Source organism: Eucyclogobius newberryi, unplaced genomic scaffold (genome assembly GCF_026437365.1).
Source record: "Eucyclogobius newberryi isolate DKJ021-1_F unplaced genomic scaffold, fEucNew1.0.hap1 SCAF_21, whole genome shotgun sequence".
Taxonomy (NCBI): domain Eukaryota; kingdom Metazoa; phylum Chordata; class Actinopteri; order Gobiiformes; family Gobiidae; genus Eucyclogobius; species Eucyclogobius newberryi.
Window position 1 is genome coordinate 8,988,864 of NW_027315846.1, and position 13,777 is coordinate 9,002,640.

The following is a 13,777-nucleotide window of genomic DNA, read 5'->3' on the forward strand; positions in this document are numbered from 1 at the left end:
CTGTAGTTTATGGATGCCAGACAACGGAGAGTGAAGTTTGGAGCAAGTTAAATATCCACTATGCAATCTTCCTTTTTTGCATTGCATTCATATCTTTTATTTTTTATTAACGACAATTAAATATTACAAAAAATAACATGACAATACAGTCACACACACAAAAACCCCACCCTCTACCTCACATTCACACAAACAAACAAACAAACAAACAAACAAACAAACAACTAACTAAATAAGATTGATACATCAGAAGAAAAACGGACAAAAAGGAAGATAATCCTGAAAACAACACCAGTATTTCAATGTGTTTTAGTAGGCCAAATATGTTCTTTCCAAAATTTGTATTTATTTATTTATGGAATCATTTATTATAATAATCATTTTGGCATCACCTGCTTGTCGATATGGAGACATATTGCTTTGCCTAGAATGTTCCATAGCATTGCATTCAGCAACAGTAAATCACTGAAATAGGTCACCTTTTAAATTTGGTTAAGACTGTAAATAAATCAGCTTCTTAACAGACAAGTGAAAGCGATGAACATGCAAAGTGGTGCTCCTGGTTGGTTGACATTTCTAAGTTAAGCCCATGCCGTTAAAATGCCATGTTTTTTCCTGGTTAAGAGCTGCTGCCAGTAAGAACTCGAGCTGAGCTACACACCTAACTGTGACCGCTGATCTCTGCACTTCTGAAATGCTTTGAATTCTCACAAGCGATTAGCACACATGATTTTAAAATGGAAACTAAGATTAATAAGGACACATTATTTCAGTACATCAATAGTTTAATAGAACACAGTAGTAGTAACTGCATAATTGTCATGTTTTCTATTTTAAACATAATTGAAAATCCACAGATTCCAATTAAGAAAACAATATATTTTGTATATATTTTTCGGGACAATACCTTAACAATGCCTCAGAAATTTGCTACACAATCTGTAAATGCATTGGGTGAAGTTAAAGTCTCACACTAAATCAAACAGTTGCAGAGTATCATTTTATACCCTTTTATGCAGCAGTTCCTTTGTCTCGCTTTATAATAGTTAACTCTGTATATAGTTGATAAATGCTGTATTATCCATGTTGTTTTAATCTCTCTAAACTTGAAACTCCTCTAAATGAACAAACCCAGCACACACCAACACACACTGGTATCATCAGGGCTGTTTGTCTCATCTCACACACTGTCCTGCTCCAGAGGAAGTTTGTTGCCTGTGTTTTGGCTACAGCGCATAACAGTTTGGACAAAAGCTGCTCCTTTCATACATTCTAAAATCCAGAATGGAGGATAATGGATGCAAATACATAGAGGGAAGTGGAATATAGAAGGATTTCAGTGGAAACATTGGGATTAACAACTACAGAATATCACAGAATATGAAATGAGCAAATGAAAACCAGTCAGATCCATGTCCGTGATATCACAGCCCGGTTTGAAGAAATTCACAGTACTATTTCTTATTATTTATTTAATTGTAGATTTTGGTAAAGGCAAAAGCTTGATTTTTAGGTCTTCCTAGAAAAAAAAACTGTTGACAAAACAATATTTTTTCTACAGATTTATATCATATTTTTTCAGAATTTATACTTTTTGTGGAGTTCGAATACAATTTAGAGATTTTTTTTTCATCCTTTGTGAGAGAAAAAGAAAAGTAACGGACATTTCTACAAATTCAAAATAGTTTGTTGCTTCTTGTAAAGGTTATAAAGGCTTAAAATCCTTCTCACAGTTGCAAGGACCTGTTGTCGCTCCCTGCAGTGCGCGGCCCGTAGTCTGCTCAGGATCCAGACTTATGATTACATCAATTTTGCCTTCATCCGTTGCTTGTTTGGTCCCGTACAGTGTGTGTGCGATTGTATTTGCTGTTTTAGTGCCCGAGTGGGAGAAGAGACGTCTGTTGAGTCTAAAAGCGCATACTTGTGTTTTGTGTTGTCTGCTGCGTGTCTGCCCCAAAGTCTACCAGACCTAACCTACTCCAGACCGGGCACTCAGCACGTTTATATGATATTACAGTGTTTCTATGCCACAGATGCCTCGAAACACCGCAGCATTAACACATGGGACTGTAGCTATTACACCCACCATGCAACTTTTCAGGTACCTGCTTGTCTCCATGGAGATATTATTGCTTTATCTTTAATCTTATCATTGCTCTGAAACGGCCATGGAAATGAGCAGATGGCAGACAGATCAATCAGAAAAGTTAGCTTCAAACAAACCAACTTCTACTGATTATGATGGAAAAAATGGACTGTATTATTTATAGAATAGTATTATTTTGTCAAATTTCTGCAATATTTGTCTGCCTAACCTGTCATATATGCACTTTACGTACTTGAATAAAAGCATCCAATTCCCTTTAATTATCTGGACTTCATTAATTACTGATATATAGGACACTGCACACTCTAAACTACTGATAATGATCAATTATACAGACTTGACACGCTCCTCGTCGCCTTGCTGGTCTTTTATATGGGAGACTTCCCTTAATCCGGGTCGTCCTGTACTACGCCGACGTTCCTATAGCAACAGCAGCGGCAGCAGCAGCAGCAGCCGTCGCCGCCGCCGAAGCAGGAAGTGTGTGTGTGCGTGCGCTCCGAGTTGATGCGGGTCTGAGGAAGGACAGGCAGCAGGTTAGCGCTCGGGATGGGCGTGCGAGCGGAGACTTGGGGGAAGCGGGATGAGGATTTTCACATGAGGAACACCTGTGGCGCTCCGACCCAGACACATGCGTGATTAAACCTGCGCGCGCGTGCGATGGAGGGGCTTTTTCATGTATACAGCCACGTGTACTCCCTCAACAATCTGTATGCGGACAATTTGACGGTAAGACTGGCAAAGACCGGGAGATGACGGACTCCGCATGCATGAATACTTATTATCTGTAATGTTTTTTTTCGACACGCATTTCCACCTGGTTTTTCTCCCAAGACGTGCACCGGCGTCACGTATGCTTACCTAATCGTTTAGTGTGCCAAGTCCATCCGTCTGTGTTGCCGCCCCTACAATGGAGTTGTTATGTCACCTCCACTGTGCGGCTATTGGTCAGGAGCGGTGACTTTTGCTGTTTGGAAACGACCGCTACAAAATCTCTCCACAACTTTTTTTGGGATGGCCACCGCGCCGTTTCTCGTTTCCCCGCTATGTTCTTGAAACGTACTGTGGCTGCGAAAATGATGTGTTGTAATTTTTCCTTTTGACTTTTGTTTCGCAGGTAATTTTGGTGCAAGTTAACCCCGGGGAGACTTTTACCATCCGGGCAGAGGACGGCTCGCTGCAATGCATTCAAGGTAGGTCCAATATACCGTACATTAAACTGTGGGTGTTTGTGTCATATCCTATTGTTTTACGCTGAGTTTTTGCTCATCTCTTTGCTTTTATAATTAGAATTGGCAGTGGTAATTAGCATTCATTGCTCTAGAATTCTAAGATATATCATGCTTTTTTCAAGTATTTACGATTTAACATATGCAGATCAATATTACACAGTTTGTGCATTGTAAATCGCAATATTGATCTAAAACGGCTTAATAATAGAAACGGTCCATTAACTTCCTGTCCAAAGCTGCAGGGCTGATGAGATTAGAGCAAGCACCAGCAGATTTTCATTTATGTATATTTCTAAAATTGCTACGTAGCATGTCTGAATCCACACGTACGAGGCCCTGTCCCAACACTCGCACTTGCACACTTCAACTCCTGAAGTGTGCAGGGCGTCCCAATTCTTTAGAAGGTGTCGATCCGCACTTCACCACCGGCTTCTCGAGTGCGGAGCGATGCGGACTTTAGGCAAGTACAGCCCCCACAATGCCTTTCATTGTGACGTTTCTTGCCTCAGCATCTTAGCGACTGTGCCTGTTCTCATTCATTTGAGGTCATTTCAGCAAACGATCTAAACTAAACTGAGCTGTGGCTTTACGATTAATTTAAATGCGGTTTAACAACACCGCTGACAGCTGTTTTACACTGTGCTGTTTTTCTTTACCGCACTCACATGGCTCTGACGCCTAGCTGTCACAATTCTCACGTTTGCTTCCCCTGTGCACTTCCACACTTCATGCACATTTAGAGAACGCACGCTTCAGTCAAGTGCGTAGTGCGTATTACGAGTATTGAGACAGGGCCCGAGTCTGATTTTTTTTTTTTGAATAATCGCAAGTAGGTACCGAGCAGTGGGCGGGGATAGGGGGTAGGTGAGAACAAGACTTCTTAAACATGCAGGAGTCAATAGACAAGAAAACTGAGCAGGTTGATGATGAGGGAAAACAGTTAAAACATGGTTATAAGCTCATAAAAGTCAATTTTCACACAAATGTACACAATTGCTATGTTTTTTCCAGCCACAATTGATAGTATAAACTTGTGATGCATTAGGAAGGGCATCTGATCTGAAATATTGAGACAGTCGAGGGCGAGAGAGGGAGGAGAAATCAGAAGCGACAAAATGTTTTAACTTTGCTCTTTATTCTGAACCGCTTAACACATCCAAGAACAACGCAAGTACAATTAGTGTCTTTAAAATCTTGGAATCAACAAAGGAAGCGCTTCGTGAATAATAGAAAACGCGGTGAATAACAGACTCCGGGTTGGTTTATTCTTTTTGAAGAGAGCCAGCCAATAGTCCTACGAGGATGTGGAAAGGGAAGTGGAGCCGGGAACACTGGCATCGGCGTCTTATCTCCAAAAATAAAGAAAGCCGTTTGAAAGCGTGGTGCGCCGCGTGATGAATCGGTACAGGCTCTACAGTAGCTGGCAGCCCGGTTCTTTGGGTGTACGCGGCTGGATCAGATAGGAGCGACTTGAAAAGACTGGAAATGCAAGCCACTTGAAGAAGGAAGAAGGTGGCAGCAGCAGCAGCAGCAGCAGAATAAGTAGCGAAGGCGCGGGAATTCCCCCAAACCCTGTGTGCGTCTCACTTTGATGATGTCAGCGGAGTTAAGCTGCGAGTCAGTAACTGTGAAAGAGCTCCTTTGTCTTCCTCCTGTAATCTCCTTTTCCTTGTCCCCGGCTGTTCTTTCTGCGATGAGGAGGCTTTAGTTTGCTCCTCCCGGACACTGCTCGGTCACTTTACCTTAGTCTGAGCGCGGCTGCATAATACAGTCCATCATAGAGATGTGGGCAATGCAACTTCATTTTTCTGCCCGACAAAGATGAACGTGTGTATCGCAGTCAAGTTGAAATCACACTTTGATTGGACGCAATTAACAAATCGCAAAGGCTGCAATCTTCGAAGCGCGTCATAACTCTGCAAACAATTAAACATCTTCTATCAAAAACTGCTTTAAAAACTGCTCACCCTGTCGTTTTAGAGCTGTACAAACATGTTCTGAATTATGTTTGATTATATTGTTAGTTTGTCAGTTCATAGATGTATTTTGCTCTTTTGTCAATTCTCCTGGACACGTTTAAATGTGAACTTTGAACAGAATCTTATTATTAAAACATGAATTGCAAAACGCAACTAGATCTTTCTGAAATTGTGCAGCCCTAGTATCCTCTATGTAAAGATTAAAAGGTCAGTTGTATAACATTATAGAGAGCGATAAACGGCTATGTCTATTGACAATCATCCAATATTTTAACGACAATCAACACTGTAATTACATCTTGGTTATTATCTATTAATGTGCACCCTTAATTGCGACAAATTAGTTATCTCTCTCGTTCTCTCTCCCTGTCTCTCTTTTGGTCCTTGTTTACAATTCGGTTGCTAGGTAACAGTCGTGGAAATGCTTCTACCTATGTCACATCTGCTGCACATGTCCCGCCAGGATGAAAAGTAGGCACCAATTTTTAATAAAATCTCAAACATAATCAATCATATTCTTGACGTTTGAGTAAAATGTGCGGTCTAAGCTGGTCCCACACGCTTTAAATGAATCAGAAATAGTGAAACAACCGCACACGGAGGAGCACACGGAGCTCCAGCTGTTAACCTTGCCCTCGGCATCTGAACAGGCCGAGCGCTCATGTTTATAAAGTGCTTCTCACTCTTCCTCGTTTGGTCATTTGCTTTCTCCCAGTCCAGTCTAATGTCATTTAGGCCTCTGCAGGAGGACGATGCACTCTGGTACACGTTTAACATTTGTAAAGGATGTTTGAAGTCGCTGCTGTCCGTTATCGTGCTCACTGTTTAACTTGCACAGGTAACTTTCACGTAGAACAGCGTATTGATGAAAAGAATCTCCCGATAAAGATGCAATGACATCAGGTTCTTCTAAATCACAGCCCCAAAACAGTTTATTGCAGTTATATTATATTATACCTCATCGTGATCGCGCACATACAGTATTTACATAATCAATTTAACTGGATTTGAATAAGGCAGCGGCTTGTGACCGGCTGCATTGGCTGACTTCACTTCCCCCGAGTAACTGATGACAGTTAATTGGTCGGCAGGTCGGTAGCGGGCAACGTCGCTCGGCTTCGGGCAGGTCATGTTTGAATGCATTTATTATTAACGCTCGGGCCCCACACGCGCCCGCTCCTGGCTTCTCGCTGTCCGTCTTTCACTGGAGGAGGTCACCGGGTTTAATTAGAGGCGGAGTACTTATAGACAGACTCGCATTGTGATTACTGGGCTTGTTTGCTTGTGTACTCGCGGGTGTGTGTTCCAGTGTGTGTCCCTGCTGCGTACTTGTGCTGGAGTGTGTGCGTGTGGCTGTGGGGGAGATTACAGAGACCTCCGGGCACAAGCAGGGAGCAGGTTTTATATAAAGTAACCTGTGTTTAGCCGCTGCGCTGTGGTGCGAGCTGCGTGCCTTGGCTCACACAGAGACGGCGGCCAATAGAGATGCTTTCATTGGAGCGCAAGTCTGTCTTTTTATCCACTGGCGCATCCAATCGCCTTTTTCCACACTTTCCACAGTCATTTTTAGTATTTCAAAGTCCATAAACTGGTTGATTTGCTTGACAGATGTACATTAGCTGAGTTTTTTATGAAAAGACAACTGAACTGCAACCAAAAGCTACTAAAAATACATAATTATCAAGTAGATTTCTGCAGTTTGATACGTTCGCTATTTGATGACAAAAAAAAAAACGCAGTAAAGGTACAAAAAAGGCACTAAATTTGATGTAAACATAAGCCAATTAAGGAAATCTGGTCCTCTTTTTGAAATATTTATAAATCAACATTGTATTTCAAAAGTAATTATATTAATAAATAAGATTGCATATCGAAGGTACTTTACAAAGTTTCTTTGTCGACTAAGTCACCTCTTTTAGATTACTAAATGATGGACAAGGCAGGGCTTGTCCATCATTTAGTCATCTAAAAGAGGCGTTGTGCTGGTAAAAACTACAAACTAAAAATTAAAAACTATGAAGTATCTCTATGATCTGACCAAACATTTGACACAAACTGCACTCATGAGACTACAAGCTTGCTAGAGTTCATGCAACTGTACAGCAATGAGTAAACATGATATTCACATGTAAAAAAGGTCAAATAAACTCTCAATTTACTCCCAAAACGTTAAAATCCCAATGAGTCCACTAATACCTGTTTTGGCCGATAAGACGCCAATCAACTAACCAACGAAAGACCTTCAGCTCTATAAAACATAAAAGTGCAGCGTTCCACATGTTCAAAAATGTTTGCCGATCCTTCTCCTTTTGAAAGGCTGGTCTTTGTGGCATGTTTTCAATCAAGTGACCACCGAGGCGCCCTGAACGGTCCCAGAGCAACTTTGAAGCTGCAGAAGAAACAGTTTTCCGTCAAAGAGATTCATGCTCGCACTGTACATGTGATTTTGCTTTACGTTCCTGCACGTCTGCCCACCGCCGCGTGCGTTTCAACACGTCTCCATCTTCAGCTGAAACGGCCTGACCTGTGTGAGCGTGCCCTTTGACCTTTCACCCCTCCCACGCCGTCCCCTCATGCGGGTGTCATCTCATGTTGGTAAACTCTCTGTGACGCAGTGATGGTGCGTCCTGGGTTATTTGCTAATCAAAATGTGGGAATTACAGACCACAATTTTTCCAATAAATACATATAAAATAAAATGCTAAATTCAATATAAAATAAACTTATTAAATAAAGCTTTAGTAACTATGCATGGGTTTAAACTTCCTGTTTTATGCAACATTTTGAGGATTTTTTTCCTGCAATTCAAAAGATACACTATTTTGTTTTTTTAAATTGTTAATTGCTATGGCAACAGTCCAAATTGTTATAGTCTCGGAACAAATCTCAATTAATTATCACTAGTTCAGTCATACAACAAGGAAAATGTTAATGAAAAATGAATAAAACATTAAATAAATAAACATATATAATGTAAATAAATAAATCATATTACAATTCTTTCAAACCAAGAGCACGATTACGCTTTGATCGCAATTCCCGCAGTTATTGTCTTTTTATCTGCCGTTTGAGTGTAACTAAAGCCATCTGTCTGTTCTGAGAGTTCACACTTCACTTGAGTGGGGAAAGTGTCTGTTTGAGCAGCCATGCACTGAATCACAATTGCAGTATCATTAAATAAGCCGATTGTCACATGATCAGATCACATTACATTTTTATAGCCATATCACTGCATCAATGAATGTCCTTTGATCAAATCATAACCAAACCACTCGTTCAAACTTAAAGGACACATATTATGCACTATTTGTATCGTCATTGACCCTTAAACATGCTCTTTATTATCTTTGCTTTGGCATCTCATGTTTTAGAATTTGTTCTCCCAAAAGCGCATTTACAATTACTTTATTTCAGTCAAGCATCTCCCTTTTCCCTAGTCTCCATCTAGTGGCCGCAGAAGCAATCACAATAGGAGATAAACAAAATCTAGCTTTCCCCCTGATGCGCTACAGCAGCCACGCAGTTGTAATGAATGTGATTCGAGGGCAGAAACGCTCAGAACGAGTCCGGCAATGATTTATGGACTTGAAAAAAAAAACAGCAGTGTTTGATGAGGCTCAAAGAGGAGAGGACTTACTAAACAGAGATAGGGAAACAAGCATGAACGAATCAAAAAAAGAAATACCGGTATGTTTTTGCCGATGTAACAATGTTATAACTTGGTAGAAAGCTAAAAAAAAGATTTAAAAAAAGTAAAATTGTGCGTAATATATGTATGTTAAGTAGATAAACTATTATTTTAAGGCAGAACATGCAAGAACCATGTCCAAAACTACTTATTACACCAACCTCATCCATCGTGTATTAGGCCTCCCCACTATTTCAACTCACCTAAACTTATATTGCGCCGACATTGTGCAACCCTCCCCTCTCTCCGCCGCTCCCCCCTTGCCCCATCACCTCCAGTGCCCCTCCCCCGCCCCCCGTCCCACCAAGACCGTTCCCCTGAGCTTTCCCACACTCACTTCAAAGGGACAAGACTGTGGAGGGGTGTGTGCAAGCACCCTGCTCTGGAATGCCAATGTGTTAATATGACTCTATGTGTGCTTTACAAGGCTGTGTTGGTTTACTGTGTTGTTTGCTCCTTTGTTGGGTTTTATGAGGGATGATGAGGCTGGGGAGGTGGAGGGGCAGGATGTCAGGTCCGGACGGGACAGGATATGACATCACAGGCCCTGGGTAACTCCGGCTGTGACTCACCTGTGGTCGGTTTGGACAGGGCAGCTTGTGGACCGTAAAGATGCCAAGCACAGTGGCGGGAAGTGTAGTGACAAAGTACTGTACTTATTTTTTGCCATCTGTACTTAAGTCATTTTTACAGTGTTACTTTTTTGGTTATTTTTACTTACATTTCAGAGCAGGCATCTTTCTTTTCCATTACAATTTTGAACTGGACTGAAAAGTAGAAAGTACTTTATGGTTTTATGGGTTATTTTTTAGCTCATTCTTGGTAATATTTTACATAAAGAGTTAAAGCCTCAGCATTGAGCAAACAAAATATAGACATAACATTTATTTGACAATTTAGGAAGTTAATTTGAATAACCATTGACCAAAATCAGCACAAATCTTTATCAAAATCAGCACATTTGAGGCTTTAACAGTTCTCAAAATCTGTGTGAAATACTTTTTACTCTCAAGTAAAACTATTAAAGTAACTATTTTGAAATGTACATAAGTAGATTTGTTCCTGCAATACTTTGAGTAATCTTTTTGCTCTTGTTTCTGTAATAATATTGAGTACTTCTTCCATCTCTGGCCAAACAGAATCAGAATCAGAAGTATTGCCAGTGTGAGAGAAAACAGGGACATAAAGCAACAAATAACAATAATCGTAGAGCATTTTACGCCATGGCGACAGTCCACAACACCATGCTATGATAATTGTGGTGGCATTTTGCAAAAGGATGTTGACATTCAAGAAAAGATTGTCCAAAAATCGATAGACTGAGAATGACAGATGTTAAAAGTTCTGTTGCAGTTGCTGAAAAACACAAAAAAACACAACAACACGTAAATAGCACTGGTCCATTCCTGAATAGTTAAGAATGATTTTAAATCTATAAAATCACGTGATAACATTAAAGAAACTTCTAGTATTCTAAACTTAAAATTACATTCTGTTGTCAAAGATATAATCTCGATTATCAAGCCTTTTCTTCATTATCCAAATCGGAATTTGAAATGTTGTGTCAAAAAACTAAATCAAGAGCAACAAATAAGCTGTATCCAAACTGTAAGAAACTGTAAGATAAAAATGTTAAGTATAATATGTTCTCTAATAGTATGTATTGATGATAACAAACCCAAATCTATATGAAAATTGCTGTGTAAAAAGAAGCAGAATAGCTCGGTGATAAGAGAGTCAAATCCCTAATATGCATTGTGTCAGTCCCAAGCTTGATTAAATGAACATGGCATTGAAAAAACATCTGGGGAAAAACATTTGCCCCAGAAAATGTATTTTAGAATTCTTCATTTTATAATTTGTGTATATAAATGTTATGTTTATCTGTTTGGGTGGTTTATAGTTTGAAACTCTGGATATAAATACTTAAAACGCTGTTAATGTTACTTTATCACTGTTATTATTAAAAGTATAATGTAGAATACTTGCATATGCCCTGTATCTTCTGCGTTCGATCTCCACTACCTTTAACTGAAACGACTGCCTGGTCTTTACTGCAGCAGCTGTTCTTCCTCTTCTTTAGTGTTTGTCTCATCTGCGCTCTGCTATTTGTTAATCTCCTCCACGTTTGTTCGGTGCTTTCAACAGATGTGCAGGCTTTAGTTTGTGCCGGCTCCTCTCTGATCCAGTCGGTGGGTCGATGCATCTCTGTATTGTTACATATTTGTTATGGCCGAAATATGATGAGGTCTGTAATCATTCCAGTTAACTCGATTTGCCAGGACAAGTGCAGACTCGAGAGGTCCCAGGTGGAAGTCTTTATGGCGAGCATTTCCCACTGACAATAAGCAGGCAAATATGTGGCTGCCATTTGGCCCATTACTGTATTTTTTGAGATAAATATACATGTAATATAGAGGGTTTTTGTGATCAAATGTGTTTACTAAGCAGATTTACTCCCACTCATATGCCATTTTTAATTATACACCTATAATTGTAATGTATCAGTTTAATTGTAGTATTTTAACTCTGCTAACCAAGATAAAGATGCGTAGTCTTGTGCTGTGTTGGTTTGATGTAGTGTTGTGAAAAGTATCAAAAATCTGATCGATACTAAAAGAAATTGAAAACTATATGATAATTTGAACAAGTATGGATACAACAAGATGTGTAAAAATGTCAAAATGTGACTTTTTCTGAACAGTTTTAGAATGACTTTTGAGATTTATTGGAATTAGCATAAGTCCATATGGTAAAGTAAAGAAGTTATTACTGTATTTTCCGGACTATAAGTTGCACCGAAGTATAAGTTGCACCAGCCAAAAAATGCATAATAGAGAAGAAAAAAACATATATAAGTTGCACTGGAGTATGAAATGTGGTTGCAAGTGTGAAAATAACAAATAATATCACATATAAGTCGCTCCGGAGTATAAATATATGTATAAGTCGCACCCCGGCCAAAACTATGAAAAAAGGTGCAACTTATAGTACGGAAAATACGGTATTATTTTGTGTTGAAAAAGCACATTCTATTCTCTTAAAAAAAAAGTGTTCCGTGCTATCAAAATGTTGTACATCTATGAGTATTTGCCCTCAACCCATAAAAGTTTGATTCCGCGCCCGGGCACGTCATCGTTATCATTGCGAGATAGGCCCCGGGTCATCACCTTTACAAAACCCTTACTTTCTTCCAGCCTGACGCGGTGTCTTTAGACAGTACTTACCTGATGTTTCGCCTCGGGACGACCATAAATCCCGAGATGCCTTTAGTGGCTGCTGGTTTTAGTTTGCATTCTGTCTCGTCTTTTTGGAATATGTTTGGGAGCGCGCTCTCTCCCTCTCCAGGTGGTGCGGGCTGGAATGTGGCCCCCCGAGGCGCTGCTGCTGCTGCTGCTGCTGCTGCTGCTGCTGCTGCTGCTGCTGCTGCTGCTGCTGCTGCTGCTGCTGCTGCTGCTGCTGCTGCTGCTGCTCCTCGCACTGTGGCTTACCTGTCTCATTCTTTTAATGCACGGCTCAAACGAGGCTGCTGCACAAAGCTTCGCATAAGAGGGCACACATGTTCAAATAGAATAGATATTTACCGTCATCGTCATGTAACAACCGTGCATCTCACTGGCCAGAGAGCAAGAAAAACAGTAGACTAATAACAATTATAAATCAAGAAGCTTTCAGCACAATACTGAATGGTCAGATGTTATAGGTGCACTAGTGGTCTTGTCACGATACTTAAATTGATGATTTCGATACGAAGGAATAGGCTAGATACTGATTTTGATACCGCAGTTCACATTTTGTCCTGTTTATGTTATTTTTTTAGTATTGATACATGTTTTGACACTAGTAGTATCGATTCGTTTTTCGATACTTTTGACAACCTTCTACATATGTCATTTTCTGGTGGGACGTCTGCTACCTGCTTGTCTCTATGGAGATGTTATTGCTTCTCTTGTAATGTTTCAGTCTGGCATTCAACTTTTCTTGCATGCATTTGTTTACAGATGTTTTTAATGCTCAGAAATGCACTGAGACACGTACATTCTTACTCTTAGCCGGCTCCCCTCTCCGCAGATCTGCTTCACAGCAGGAAAAATGCATTCAAATCACAAATAAATTACAGAAACAGAAATACAATAAAATTGTAAACTAATAAAATCACAAACAAAAGAGAAGAGTGCAAAGAAAAAATCCTTTCAGTCATATGCGCAGCTAAACAAAACTGTTTTTAGCTTAGATTTGAACATTGTCAGAGTTGAAGCCTGTCTCACATCTTCAGGAAGACTGTTCCAGATTTTAGCTGCATAAAACTGAAACGCAGATTCACCATGTTTAGTCCTGACTCTGGCACCAGCAGGAGACCGGTCCCTGAGGTCCTCAGAGTCCGAGATGGTTCATATGGCACTAACATATCCAAGATGTACTTTGGTGCTAGGCCATGGAGAGACTTGTACACAAGCAGAGCTGCTTTAAAGTCTATTCTGTCTATTCGGTTGCATAACAGTAAGATTTTATTCTTAAAAAGTTACCGTAGCCCACAAACTATCCGTGAGCGAAAGATGAAAAATCAGGAGTTTCCATCAAACAAAATAGCAGTGGCATGAGCGCTCAGCAGCCTTTGTTAGCGCATGTAGAAGCGACAGTGTTGATTGTTATTGCGTGCCCTGCCCAGCGCCTTCCACTTAAACCCAGTGCCCTCGCAGAGTAAAGCGGGAGCAGTCGGATGGAGGTGAGAGAGAGAGAGAGAGAGAGAGAGAGAGAGAGAGAGAGAGAGAGA

General features: G+C 40.3%; 1 long non-coding RNA gene across 1 annotated transcript in view; it reads left to right on the forward strand.

Annotated features, from left to right (window-relative positions):
• LOC140370765 (uncharacterized) overlaps positions 1-3,299 on the forward strand; it is a 43,293-nt gene extending 39,994 nt beyond the window's left edge. Inside the window, exon 3 of the long non-coding RNA XR_011928390.1 lies at positions 3,222-3,299. This is a non-coding gene — a long non-coding RNA (uncharacterized lncRNA). The remainder of the gene's footprint in view (positions 1-3,221) is intronic.
• The last annotated feature ends 10,478 nt before the right edge of the window (positions 3,300-13,777 follow it).